The 15,299-nt window shown below is 42.2% G+C and overlaps 1 pseudogene; it reads left to right on the forward strand.

Moving 5' to 3' along the window:
- LOC140699179 (cyclic AMP-dependent transcription factor ATF-5 pseudogene) overlaps positions 1-15,299 on the forward strand; it is a 33,753-nt pseudogene that overhangs the window by 9,975 nt on the left and 8,479 nt on the right.

Below are 15,299 nucleotides of genomic sequence, written 5' to 3' on the forward strand. Positions count from 1 at the left end.
GTCAGCATTTTGAAAAGATGTCTTATCAAGTCAGTTTTATCTACAGTTTTGGAATGTCAAAAAAAGCTCCACTGTAGCATTTCAGAGTTGAGCTCTTGCCAGCACTGGCTTCATTGCAATCACACAGGAAGCCAGCCAGAGATCCAGCCTGTCCAGGAACTGTTCCAAATTTGAGGTACAGTTTCCAATTATTAACTCTGTATCCTAAATCAGTTATGATGCGAACAATGTTCTCAGGCCCCAATGATGGATCCAAAATTTGCTGCTTCTGAGTCTAGTTCCCCAAGAACTCATTGTTGGTCTCTCCTACTTGTCTTGGTTTCTCTCTGTGGCTGAAACTGCATGGGGATTCGGAGCACTAGGCAATCCAACTTATGGTGCCCACTGTCCAGCAGAATTAACATAATTGCTATAGTGGGATCCCCTGCAGAACCAATAACCATCAAGAGGACTGATCCTCAGACACTTCCACATGGTTCTCCATTGCCTGAGAATGCCGGTAGCTGGAGAAAGCAAATGTCCCTCTTCTTCAGAGATGAGCAGGCTCAGTCTCTCATGTCACTAGCAAAAAGTTCATTCAGATCACATGTACATATTTCCAATTTAAGCTTAGTGTTCAAAAAGACAGCCAACCTAGTTCCTCCCAATTTTCCCCCTGGGTCCCTGCCTAGGAAATATACAAGTACCCTCTTAGGACTTCAAATCCTAACAAAAACTACTCCAATAAAATTTAGGACATCATTTAAAGCAGTGACATCTCAATATCAGGAGAACCCATCAAACCACCTAGAAAGACTAAGAAGCAGGTGGGATTAGAAAGACCTGTGCTGGTACCAAGCACCAGTTTGGGATAGGCTCCAGCTGTCCTCTGGCGGTGTTTCTAGTCTATATGAAGAATAATGCTTTTTTTCTGAATAAGAACACAGGATTCCAGAAAATACACCATCTGCAGTCAAAGAAAGGAATCATTTCTCCTGCAGGCATCTCCCCTGTACCCAGGACTGGGGAGACAATGCTGGCCTTCCCAAGGCCAGGACGAGCTAGCTAATGCACCCTGTCTCTCCAGCTTCCTCTCACTGTGAGCCCTGGCAGTTTCCTTGCTGGTCTTTTTGTCTTGAACTCTGAGTCTCTCCTTACACCTGTCTTTGTCTCTGCTTTTCTTAATCTCAATCTCTGTCTTTGTCACAGCTTCTCTCTCTCTCTGTTTCTGTCCCTCTCCTCCTTATCTCACTTGCTCTCTTTTGCTCTTCTTGCCTCATCTTTGTAGGTAAACATAACTTCTATAGCAATTAATGTTTCATTATTCTATTTCATTAAAAATGATCCAGACATTCAGTGAATTTCCATCATTTAACTTGATTTAGCAGAACTCTGAATTTTCATGTTACCCAAAATCTGGAGGAACTGTTTTTAGGTAGATATACCATAAAACATAATCATTTTTAAAATTTAACCCAAAAGAAATTAGGCAAGAAAAGTAAATAAAAGACATTAGATTAGAGAGGAAGAAGTAAAATTATCTTTATTCAATGATTCCATATTTGAAAGTCCAGAAAGAAGACTTTAGATTTATAGTCAAACAGCCTTCAATAAAGTACCATGATAATTCAATGAGCAAGTATAGTCTTTTCAACATTGGTGCTGGGACAATGAAAATCCCCTTGCAAAAAAAAAATAATTTTGTACCCTACCTCACAGCATATACAAAAATTATCTCAAAATGTATTAAATACCTAAATTTAAGAGATAAAATTATAAAACTCCTAGGAGAAAATATTGGGTTCAATTTATGTGAACTTGCATTAGGCAGACTTCTTATACATGACACCATGAGCAAGCAAGATAGGAAAAACAAATACATTGAACATCAAATTGAAACATTTTGTACTTCAAAGTCAGAATCAAGAAAGTGAAGAGATAATCCACAAAGTAGGAGAATATATTTGCAAATTATAAATCTGATAAGAAATTTATATCTGGAATGTTAAGTAACTTATAACTGAATAATAGAAAATAACCCAAATAGAAATGAGCAAAGGCCTTGAATAGACATTTTTCTGAATATGATACACAAATAACCAATAAGCACATGAAAATGTGCACAGCGATTTTAGTCATTAGGGAAATACAAATCAAAACCAAAGTGAGATGCCACTTCACACCTACTGTCATTACTATAATTTTAAAATGGAAAACAGCAGATTTTGGCAAGAATGTGGAGAAATTGGCACCCTTCTCCACTGTGGTGGGAATGCATATTTGTGCGGCTTCTTTGGAAATAAGTTTGGCAATGCTGAAATATAATTAACACAGTTAACATCACTTCGAATTTTAGATATACACCAAAGAGAAATGAGAACAATGATCCACACAAAAACTCATACACAGGTGCTCATAGCAAGTATGGTTACAACTCAGATGTCTGTCGCTGGATTAATGGATAAACAAACTGGTTAAGTGAGAGCTGAGAACACACTGGTGTAGGTGAGGAAAGGGACAACTGCCCAGCACTTCACCTGGTGGGATCTCCTAGTGTCTAGCACCTGGGCAAGTTTCCCTTTGCTCTAAATCATTCAAAGAGACTTTTCCAAGCTCAGGGGAAGGTTCTTCTTAGTGCAGGACACTTCCTTCACTGAGGAAAATGTAGGGTTTTGACTTCAACCTTGATTCAGCGTTGCTATTTACATCCCAACACAGGAGACCTTGTTCTGGGTATGATGAAGGGCTCTCGACGGTAGGGTGTGGTTTACAGATCCTGATAACTTGGAGCAGAACAGCTGAGGCTGATAAAATGGGCTCCAGTGGTCTCCATCAAAAAGATGTGTGTAATTGAATTACATGGATTGTTCTGGAATGTTCTCACCACCGACTTCTTGGGGAGATCTCTCTTAGATACTGAGAGAAAGTGGCCATGAACTTGTCTCTTACATCAGACTCCATGAGCCTTTATCTGTAATGACAGTAATAGGAATAGCACCCTAGAAGCTTCACAGGGTTATTGTTGGGATTGATTGGGATAATATATATGGAAAGACTGTGGACTTTAAAGCATTAATCATATGCACTTACTTGTAAATAATGGTCTTCCAGGGTTTTGCTTTTGGTAAGTAGCCTTTCCATGTGGTCAGTACTAAGCTGGCAGGGAGGGGGCAGGCCATTCCTTCTCACACTATGCTGGGGAAGATGAGTTGCTGTTGGCCCAGGAGGGGCATGTAGTGGGGAGATGGGGTGAGAGGAGAGGCTCTCTTCCTCCTCTTTGGGGTGCTGTGCTGTCAGAATGAGGATGAGGAGATGTGGTGGGAAGACAGGATTAGTGAAGAGATGGCACTGGGGATAGTGAAGAGGCTGGTTGTGTATATTATGGTCTTTCTCTCCAGAACACCACAGTGCTTAGATGATGAGTACGTAGAAGTTGAGACTCATCAACGATGCTTAAAAAGTGGGTGTGACTTTTATGTGTTGTTGGCTTGCAATGTAGGCTTGCTGAGCACAGGGCCTAGCCGGTAGCCTGTCTGTTCAGTATAGTGAGGACTGGCGTTGGTTGGCTTAGTTGGAGAAGGTGGCACTGATGGTACGGGTGATACTCCTGCTGTTGAACCTCACTGGGCCAGCCACTGAGCTGCCAGGTACTCAAAGTACCTGAGCTTACTGGACCCTCACTAGGTGGCCATTATCCTCTTTTATAGTTAAGGAAGCAGAAATCTTAAGCAGTTTATCCAAGGTCATGTAACTAGTGACTGTCAGGTATTTGAGTCAAGATTTTCAAAGCCACATTGCTTCCTAAGTCTATTTTTAAAAATTTTATTCCTCAAATTTGGACTAGCCCAGAAAGACTACAAGATAGTCCTCAGAAAGCTTACATTTCCACTAAGGCATGTGAGACCATGGAAAGAAATGGTGCCAGGTATTGCAGACATAATTGTGTGCCTGGCTTGGAGCAGTCCTGCTCATGGTCTTTTCCAGGCCTTCCTGTGGGCTATCAGAACAAAGGCCTCAGGACTCCTGGAAAGTAAAACAGGGCCCATTTTGAGTGCAAATGGGAAAGATTAGCTTTCATGAAAATGAACACGTCATCCATTTGGCCACCCAAGAGGACTTACATCAGGTTCCCTACTCCTGCCTTTACTGTCCCTTTGTTGTGTGATGCACAGGTGATTTCCCCTCCCATTCCCAAACCCCGAGCAACTCCTGTTGCATTAAATAATCACAGTGCCGTGTACCGCGTGCTGTTATGCTTACCTGCAGACTCGAACCCCTCCCCCTCCCAGAAAAGAAGTTATGTTGCCATTTCTGCAGAGCCTGTCACTCACCAGAAGGAAGAAGACACACATGTCACTCTTTTGTAGCCAGCAGTCTAAGTTGTGAGATAAACATACCTTGAAATGTGGCTTTTGTACCTTTTTTTTTTAATGGTCTTGTGGTTAGAGTATGATCCATGGGCTGGGCTGGTGGCATCAGCATCGCTGGGGAACTTGCTGTAATCTCAGGCCTGATCCCAGGCGTATGGAGCCAGAACCTGCATTTTGATAAGATCCCTGGTGATTCCTGTGCGTGTTTAACATGAGAAGCACTGGGTTTTATGGTACTTAGCCCCCTCCAAGTTAATGGTTAAGCTTAATGAATGGAGGTTTTTTCCTTCTCTGCAAAGCCTGTTTCAAGGATACAATCTTATATTTTTAGAGCCAGTCCCTAAAGAGCAGAAGTCTCAAGCACAGCTGTGTAGCATCAAAGAGGTCTTTTACCATTTCTAGCAGCATCTTATTACTTACTCAACTTCATAATCACTCCACTTTCCTCCACTTGTAATGCAAAGCTAGTAGCGTGTTCCTTTATCTGGGGAGAAGCATTGATCTTGGACTCTTAATAGTATAAAAATCAGAGCCCAATACAAATATATCTGATGGAGCTATCATTGAAGATAGAAGCCCATTAACTAATCATATCCTCCTCCTCCCCCAGCATGCACCCCTTTTCTGCTGCCTCACTGAGTGTTCTTCCTTGGAGGGGAGTGTGAGGTGAACACGGAGAAAGGTGCTCCACACCGTGCAGTTCGAACCTCTTCATTTATTGTCCTTGCATCTTGCCTTCTCAGCGGTGGGGCTTAGGCAACCTGGGCCTGATTCCTGTCACTTACTGGCTTTGTGACCACAGCCTCAGTTTCCTCACCCTCAAAATGAAGGCACTGGATTCCAACACTCCAGAGATGCTCCCAGCCCATTTCCATCCTCTCCAGTCAGCTCTTCATGACCCAGGGCCACTTCTGCCCCTGCTTCTAACACCAACCCCCCTTTCTTCTCTTCCTCCTCCACCCTATGCCTTACCTTCTGCTCAGCTCCTTCTGCCCTCATGGACCTCCTGAAACTCCAGAAGAGCATAGAGGTGACCCTCATGGGGTTTTTGTGAACTGTCATTAACTGTTCAAGGAGGAGTCGGATTCCACGTCGAAGGACTTGGAGGTGAACTTGTGACTGTATTTGGATGTATATTGCTGCTCATTTGATAATGGTGCAGCTCTTTGGGGGCCCTTCAAACAGAAGATACCACTTTTAGAAATATTACCTTTCTTTATCCTCCCATTTTTAGGGAGGAGGTTTCCCTAAATCCTCTCCAAATTCAGAGAAATTAGGAAATCTTGGATCATTTTAGTATTATCCAATTGTGGCTTGTTGTCCAGTGAGCCCTTGTCTGAGGGGACCTCATTATAGGCAGTGCTCTAAAGGTGACAGGGCCACTCACATGTAAATGATCTAGCTACACATAAGTGATCTCGGAACCAACTGTTGGGTTTCACTTGAAAGCCTACGAAGCATCTAATTGAGCAAATAAGGATGTCAGAGAAGGATCCAAAATCCTGGATTTTTGTTATACTGAGGTAAGTTTTATTGGAATGCTAAAGGATTCTTTATATAATAAATTGCTGTTTGGAAAAGTAGGAAACAACAAAAAGTTAAATTTTCAGTTTTCTTTACCTGTGGTTTAAGTTAGAACCATCCCATAGGTTGGAATGTCCAAGTAGTTTGTATTATTTATTGCTAGGGTTCAGATTTGAACTAAAATATTTTTAAAGCACACTGTACAGTGGTAATAGCTTTTCTTTGCAGGATGTTGACTCATCTTGAAAAGCCTTTTACTATTACCTAGGCAGAAAGCAGTAACATCTTGGAATGTTTGTACACTGGTGCTTGAGACCCTGGAAGTAAACTGTTTTCTAATCACTGTTATGTGTGTGGCCCAAGGTTCAGTACCTCTCCACCTTGAGTCTTGGATTTGAAATGATCTCATTCAAAATACTTCCTTCTCTTCTTCAGGTGTAGTTGATATTTTATCAGTGTTAAGTGTTATAAACATAACTGCTTTGTAGGCTGTGACATGATTGCTTATTAGATTGGAAATATCATAAGCCATGTGCCTTTTATTATGTTTAATAATGTGAGACCCAGAATTGCCTCCTATATATTTATTTAATATTTCATGGCAAGACAGTAGGGGTCTGCCATCCCTGTTAAGCAGTAAAGTAATATAAGGAATTGGAAAATAGGAATTAGGACTATTGAAATTGAGAAGAAGGAGGGAATAATGTAGAGGCTTTTCAGTTATTAGAAGTCTGGTTTCTTGACTGTGCTAAGCACTGCAGAAAGATAAACAAGAGTAACAGAGTTTTAGTCATTTAGGAGCTTACATCCAAGGCAGGGGTCACCTGATGCTACAGTTCTAGTTGTAGAATTGGAGCTATTCAGAAAATGTTCCTGAGGAATGTAGTAAGCAGGGCAGGCTTCTGGTTAAGTCTTGCTTCTTCCCTGCTTTGAATGCCATTCTAAAAGAGAATGTTCTTTGTTATGGATCTTTGAAATACAAATTGATCTGCTTCTTTAGAAAAATTAAGATAACTCCCTGGAAGACATGTAGGTCTAGTTCACAAAACAAATTGTGCAGTGGGCAGGAAGCAGCTCTGTGTCCTGAGTTTTGATTGAAATAGATATATATATATAATTTTTTTTTAATGGATGGCAGGTACACAGGTTCTCACATTAGTTTGTCCACAGTTTGGTCATCTGAAGGCTGTTGGAGGAGAAGATGGGAGCAGGGTGAAAATTACATGAGATGGGGACAGCACACTGTGATTCCCCCTTCTGGGAAGGGTGAAACACATGCGAATGTGGTGGGTGGAGATTCCAGTTTCTGAGAATTCAGGCTAATGTTTTATTTCATTTAATCTGCTTGCAAAGCTTTATTTACTGAGCTATCGCTACCAAACATTTCAAATAACCTTTCCATAGTTTTAAATTATGTGCTGTCCTCAGGAAAGAACATACAACCAGCAACCCTTCTCCTTACTTGTTGGCAGAGGGTCTCTGTGCTTCTTAGTGGATTTGTGGAGCGAAAGTGATGGGCTTCTGATGAACTCCCTGACTAGTCCTGCTCTCTGCTTGAGACTGCTAGTCCTTTTGGCCTCTGTTGTTCCTCCTTTCATCAATCATGCTTCAGCCCTCCAGAGGTCTTCTAGAATCTATGCATTCTGTTTTTAGCAATACCTAACACCATGAAAACCAGAGGGAATAAAAGGAAGAAGGGAGTGCACATTAAGTAAAAGAGGATTTTACTGGGCTACTTATAAAGAGGAATGTTAAATGAAAAATTGTCACATGCCAGGCAAAACGTTTAGTTAAATTAAATCTATTCCAGTCCCCAAAGCACTTTGATTTTCTTTAAAAAAAAAAAATAGCTGCACAGAAGGCCTTAGTACAGTTCTCAGCGTGGTGTTTAAACTGGATTGGCATTTCAACATCTCTCCTCATCCTCGTCACTTCATTACCAGCAAATCTAAGCCAATGTAACAAATCTAGACTTTGAGACTGCTGGGATTAACCTCTACTGAGGAGGTGGAAAACTTAACTTTGGCTTTTGAATGTTCTGGGTTTGTGCTGCTTTTGGTTAATCTTTAGATTTTACTACCTCTGGGTTTGAGTTTCTGTATTTTAGCCCTTGCTAGGTTCCCACTGAGGAGTACCTTGCTTTCCTGTGCTTTGCATATACCGCATTTCTCACAAACGGAAGATTGGTGGCAAATCCTGTGTGGAGCAAGTCTGTCGGCACCATTTTTCCAACAGCATTATTTTAAAATTAAGGTATGTAGATTTTTTTTTATTTTTTAGACATAATGCTTTACTTTTGCTCTGGAAGGGGTGGGCATTTGGATAATGTTCATTTTGGAAGGAAAGCTCTTTTAGAGACAGTAACTGCCAGGTGTCATTTTGTAAGATGGGACCCAGGAGTCAGCAAGGAGAGGATTTCTCTGTTTGTGGCATTTAGGCCTTGGTGTAAATACCTCTCATAGTGTTTTGTTTGCATCTTTTAGCTTAAGGTGTTGTTAGATGGTACTAGTCTAATCCAATCCCTTGTTTTGTGAAAACAGGTTTTTTGTTTATCCGAGGAGGCTTCTTCTCTGTCACTGTGCTCGAGTAGTCATTCTGGGACAGAAATGATGGTTTTCAAATCTGTTACATTTTCAGACTTGCTGGAGGGGTTGTTAAAGAACACCGCTGACACTAGGAGGAGTTGGGTAAGGGCCATAAGCAGTAGGGGGAGAGAGGCTGCCATGGGACAGGACTGCAGACTTTTGCTAAAATTTACTTCTCGCTTGCAGATTATGGCAAAAGAGTAAGACCTGTCACTTTCCAAATTGCTCATATTTGCATCCTCATCTTGTTTCCAAGCACCCCTCGAACATCTTCTGCTTCTGGTCTGGTCCAGTCATGCTCTGGTGACCAGCCCCAGGCATCTGGCAGCAACTCCAGCCAGCCCAGAACAGCCGGGCCCCTCACCTGGGAACAGTGGCTCCCCTGCAAACCTCTGTTGCTGACACACGGAAGCACATTTCTTCTTTTGTAACTTCCAGTTAGAGTCACCTTGGTGGGTTTGCAATGTGTTCTGAGACAGAATAAACTCAAAGGATTCTGTTAATCTACTCTGATTTATTTAGGATGCAGCAGCGTTCGTTATGTGACTTACGTTACTGGTTAATTAACCAGCCTGGAACATGTTTCCTTTTTACAATTTGAATGCTGAGAGAGTAACAAACACCAAATATTTTACAAGATCCTTGAGTTTGCGCTGAAATACCATATTTTATTTTGCAGCAACTTCCAGTTTTAATGATACTGAAATACTTTCTATTATTAGCAAGTTTTGAATTTTAAATAAATTAAAATGGAAATGAAGAGTTGTTTCTAAAAATAATACTAACTGTGCTTAGGTAATTTTTTTTTTATTCCACGTCATTGTTGGTGAGAAAGGCCTTGACTGGGGAGAAAATGTAAATTTCATGCCAGTCTCTTGTGTAGAGTTAATGAGACTTGTCTGGAACTGTTTATGAGAATGGATGGGAGTGTCTGAGGCTCCTTTCAGTGTCAGGTACTCTTGCAGTCATTTCTTGATGTTCTCCCCTGACTGACTGATGGGCTGTTTGCATCAGCAGGATTTCCAAACCACTGTCTCATTGACTATGAGGGGCCTGCCCTTTGTCTTACCGAGGAAGGCTCCTTTGCGCGTTCTGAGTTCTCCAGAGAGGGTTTGGCTGAGGGCTGCTCTTGTTAGGCTGGTGCCTTCTACCAGTGGGGGTTGAGGAGATTTGATGTCTAATGGGAATAATCATACTGCCTCCCAGCTCTTTTTTAGTGGGGTCTTCTTGGGGTGACTTTCTGGCTTGGAGTAAATTTCCCCCCAAATCTTGTACATTCAGTCTAATATAAGGATGAAAATGTATTCAAAAGCTAAAAAGTTTGTTTTTTTCTTCCCCTGAACTTTGGGATTCTGTGACCATTGTTTGCTTCTGCTAGTGAGGATTGTGGAGGGTTTAACACGTTCATTTTTCACTGGGATTTTAGCTAACTCAGTGCAAAATGAAAAGGAAGGCAGAGAGCTTTGTTTTACTCCTGACGTCACTTGGCTTACCCAGATTCAGCTGAGTCAAGGCGTGGCAATGTAGGTAGAGGCCCTTTCTCCAGGTGCACCTGACCTTCCTGAGAAGTATAGTTCAGGGAGTCATAAGCAGAGCCTGTCTTAGGAGCACACTGATGGTTTGGAGAGGAAGGGTGGGAGTTTTAGCTCTCCCTTAATCCTCCACTCTTGGTTTCCCTAGGATTAAATTAACATTTATGTAAATGTAGGCTTCTGTTTACCTGAACCCCTGGCCTTTTGCCAATTGAATTTAGTTTGTGAGATTCTGGACCTTCTGCGCCTTGGGAGATGTGGGCATATGCAACATAATACAGTATTCTGTACTCTGCATTATGTAGTTTGAAAAGCACTGTCCTAACCTGAAAAAGTTTGTCCATTTGTTCTCTTTGGTATGGAAGAGCCTATGGTTTGCTTGGAGGTCAGCCTACGTACCAGAGGCAGAGACTGGGAGTTCAAAATCTGTAGATACTGACAGGTGTATGCAACATAGATAAACAAGGTTACACTGTACAACACAGGGAAATATATGTAAGATCTTGTGGTAGCTCACAGCAAAAGAAAAATGTGGTAATGAATATATGTATGTTCATGTATAACTGAAAAATTGTGCTCTACACTGGAATTTGATGCAACATTGTAAAGCTGTTATTATTCAATAAAAAATTTTTTTAAAAAAAGAGAGAGACCCATTTCCACTGCCAAAGCCCTGGCTGTGATTTTCAAAGACAGGGAAGGGATGCCGTGAATGCCAGCTACAGCACTTTAATTGGATGGGTTTCATAATTAAAGTCTCCTTAAGCAAAGACTTCTGTTTAATTTGCCTTTCCAGACTTTTTGGTAGAAATTGCAGAGGCACGGGGAAGACCAGCGCATCGTCATTGGCAGTCAGTGAGCACAGACAAGGAAGTGCCGGCATCTTTGTTTAAAGGTGGCTGTTTTCCTCAAGCCCTTAAAGGAGATTTGGTTTTTGTCTAGTGAGTTGTGCTATAGGTGCAGAAGGACTGCCTTTGGGACCATCCTACTAATTATTAAGGTTATTACAAGTTCCTCCCTCCACTCTTGAGTCTCTTTTAATAAAAATGATGTTATTTTATGAAGGTACCCAGCCTTGAAGAGGAGATGAAACTTGAATAAATATTTTTTAATTTGTATTTGCAGGGGAAGATTAAAACCATTCATATAAGTAACTGTTTGGCTCATCTGGAGTTTTCCATCTTTTTTGTGTTCCTGCATCCTGTGGATAATGGACCATTGACTCCTGTTGATGCCTGGGGACCTTGTCACTCTGGCCTGCTCTCACTCTCTTTTTCTTCTTCATTCTCAGCCTTCCCCAGGCAGAGGAGGTCAGGCAGGTACACGTGCATTTGGGAAGGAGGTGGTGGAAAAAATATGGAATAATGAGCCCTTCTGACTTTGGATTCAGCACTTTAGCATTGGTGCAGTAGGTGAGGTTACTCTTGGAGCCCCAGTTTGAAGTTTGCTGTGCAGAAACCCAGCTGTGCCGCTGGCTGCCAACACTCCTGGTACAAATACTGTCATTTGCTCTTGAGGCAATCTGCTATTTCAGTCCTAGATGCAGTTTTGTCATCTGCTGGGCAAAATAGTAGAGAAAAATATCTTAAGTGGTGGCATAATCTTCAGTTTAAAAACTCTTTAGCAATGTTTCCAGTAGAGGATTTGTTCAGCGTGTCTTCTTTTCTCCTTTCCTTGGCTTGTAAACATAATCTAAATTCATTTTTTCTCACTTGCCTGAGCCACGGTTTCCTTGTGCTGACTCTGCACCCACACAAAGGAAAGATGGAGACTTGAGAAATATTTCTTTAAAATCACACTCTGTGAAGGCTTGGCATACCATGTTTGGTCTCCTGATAAGAAACTAACTCACCCAGAAGTTATTTGGTTAAAAAACACACTACTACACCACGCTTTCCCAGCCCGTAGTCTTCCCTGTCTGGACGGTGAGTCATTCCGCCTTGCGAGGAGCAGGGAAGAAGGCCCCTCTATTGCCTGCAGAGTGGGGGCTCCCTGAGGGTTTGGGAGATTCCAGAGACCCTGGGGGTGGAGCTGTGCTCCGTTGTCTCAGGATTCATCACTAGGACTTTCCTAGAGAGGGACGCCTGTCCTCAGGGAAGTACTACATTTCTTTCTGTTTTCGTGGCTTTCTCATTTTCCCCTCAGCCTGATAGTTAGTAAGAAACCCATTTTCCAGTATGACTCCATGCACATGTGCACACACAAGGTGTGACAGTTTTACAAAATAGACAAGTTTCCTATTTCATTAATTAAAAAAAAAAGCTGGCCTCATTGATTGATTTCACAACTTTATGGATTATAATTGAGTTTTTAGCCTGAGAGCTTTCCCACTTTTATTCTTTAAAGACCTTCACATCACAACAGCCTTGAATTTAGGGGAGAAGCGGATGCAGCATATGTGGAAGACTGGCCTTTGGCCGTGGGATGGGGAGGAGGGTTCACAGATCACTTGGGCACACCCTGAAAGGAGCCCCTTTTTGGATTGGCCTCATCTCAAACATGGAACTTGTTAAAGGTGTGCACTAAACACCTCCAAAAGATGTTTTATGTGGTGTGAACCTTGATGTGACGGACCAGCCAGGATAGTTTCGCACTTACCTAGGCACCTCTGTCGTACAGATTTTGCCTTCAGCCCTTGGAAACTGCTGCCTGCTGGGGTCTGTTTTGCCAGATGGGATTTCACGCTCCTTTTGTTCTGCATTAACCTGAGTCAGGCTCACTTGACCTCCTCTCAGCTCTGCTGTGTGCAGAGCCTTTGATCCCATGAAAGTACATTCCACTGTTAATTTCCTCAAGCAAGTGTGAAGTCCATCTCCATCCTGCATCAGAAGGCTTGTCAGAAATGAAAAGGAATTTGAGGTGACATCAGTGTTTGACAAGGTATGATTACCCTTTCTCTGCCAAAGCAGGAGCCATGGAAGTGGGTGCAGTCAGGCTGCAGCAGGGCTCCCCCCACCTGAGTCCCTGGCTGGCTTTTTGGTATCTGGGGCAGTGACCTTGTAAAGCCTGCATTGTGAAGTTGGCTGCGTGTGTGTCCAAAGGAAATACTACATATTAAATAGGAAAGCATGGGTGGAAAGTTCCAGGAAATTGAAAGGTGAGGTTGACACGTCCTTATTCACTAACGATGCTTCTGTTTTTCTTTCTGAAAAACAATGATGATTTAAAGTTTGATCTTAGAACAAACTGGCTCTTATCCATAACTTTATAAACATCCTTTCTTAACTACTTATTAAATAAAATCATACTAATAAGTTGCCTTTTATTATTTGATGTTAATGACCCCAAAGCACCCTAACACAGCGTTTCTCAAACTTGCCTGTCAGACGAGGTACTTGTTAAGAATATTCTGGGACTTTGCCCTCATATTGAACCAGAATCTGTATGGAATAACACAGGTGAGTGATTTTCTTAGAATCTGAGAACTGAAAGAAATGTGGGGCATGGAGCTAGTCCCGGTGTTCCCAAGCCTGGTGACTTTCACTGTTATGACCTAATACAGGGAGTCTGGGCCCCACTCCTTACCTGTTTGATCCCAACCTCTGCACCAGGGGCTTTAGGGCTTTAGTTTTCAACAGGCTGGTCATTAGTCTGGAGTGGTAACCCACTCATCTTTTCAGATTCCTTCAGGAAAGGGAACTTGACTCAACGTGCTTGGTTATTGGGCTAGAAAATAGCAGCACAAGAAATCCTCTTCTGACAGATATTGATCGACTCAAATAATATTCACATTTCAGGTCCTTAGCATGGGGAGATTCAAGATGAGGGAGCAGGGCCCCTGCCCTTGAGGCACATGTACGGTTACTAAGCCTTTCTCAAAGGATGAGTTTGGGGGTGGCATGTGCCCTGCTACCCCAGCTCTCAGGTGGGCGTGTGCCTGGGTGGGGTCAGAAAACATAGGGCACCTACTCTCCTCACCTGTTGGCTGCTGTCACCCTCCATTTGTTTTTCTCTTAACAACTTGATGAAATATCCCCAACATCTAGAAAAGCACAGAGGCAAATATAATGAGTAACCACGTGCCTCCACGTGGTTTTAACAAATATCCCCCATCTTTCTTGAAACCCTCCTGCCTCCCCAGAGTCACTGATCCAGAGGTGGGGTGTTGGGGGCTCCTTTTCTTAGAGAAGCCTGCCCCCTGATTGGTTTACTGTGTGGGTCCATAAATCCTATATAGTCACATCCCCTTTACATTTATATAAATGGTGTCAATGGGTATCGTTCAGCAACTTTTTTTTTAAGTCAGCATTGTGTTTTTGAAATTTGTCCATTGTTACCATGTGACCTGACATGGCCCCATACTTATGAGTAAAATCAGGAAATGGAAGTCAGACAGCTTGAAAACCTTCTTACTGGAAAACATGCAAGAAGATGTGGGTGAGACAGTTTCTGTTGAAATTTTAGTATAGAACATTGTCATTTATGGGAAAATAGTTGATGTGAATTAGGCACTATTTTGAATAGCCCTTTGTCAACTTAATGAGAATTAGTTGCATGTTGTATGAAAAGTTCATTGTTTTTATTTACTATGGGTGTAGTTATTGCAGTTTGGTTCCAGACAAGTGAAAGTTAAGATTTGTGGCATAAAATAGGAAGCAGAGGGAGGCTAATTAAAGTTCTGTTGATGATAAAAGGATGACTGATCAAGGAGCAGCTGGCTTCCCAATTTAAACACAATTTGTCCTATTACACGAGGACAGCCCTCCGCAAGTTCTCATGATTGTCTTTCAAAGGTGAAGGAGTGTGTTTCAGCAACAAGCGTGAAGGCTGTTACACTCTATTTTTGTTCACTTTTTTGCCTTGAAGCATTATGTCTCCTGGGTTTACCCAAGGTAAAGGAGGGGGGTCACAAAACCCGGCTAAGGTTTTCAATGGTGCTCCGTCCACTCCACCCACTTACTACACCCTGGAAAAGCCCAGCTCCCTTTCTGCTTTCTCCAGGGAAGTGCCCAAGCATTTGATTGTATTTTGTATCTTTTTCTTATTTTTCCCAACACCCTCGCCTGATGGACTTTAAAATGTTGGTGCCCGGGACATAACCCAGCAAGGCCCCTGTCTTGCCTAACTAGAGCACCCTTTGTGTGTGTGTGTATGTCTGTGTGTGTGTGTGTCTGTGTGTAGGTGATGGCTGAGTCCTGCTCTGGTCCTTGAGCTTCTGGCTGAACTTATTTTGCTTGATTGTGCCCTGGATGACTTTCACCTTCAAGTGACAGCATCTCTTGTTGCTACTGCTAATAATGGTTGGATAAACATTAAGACCCAGTGCCCTGGATGTGTTTTGTCTAAAAAACATACCACAACTGGGTTCT

This window comes from Vicugna pacos, chromosome 11 (assembly GCF_048564905.1).
Source record: "Vicugna pacos chromosome 11, VicPac4, whole genome shotgun sequence".
In the NCBI taxonomy this organism is placed as follows: domain Eukaryota; kingdom Metazoa; phylum Chordata; class Mammalia; order Artiodactyla; family Camelidae; genus Vicugna; species Vicugna pacos.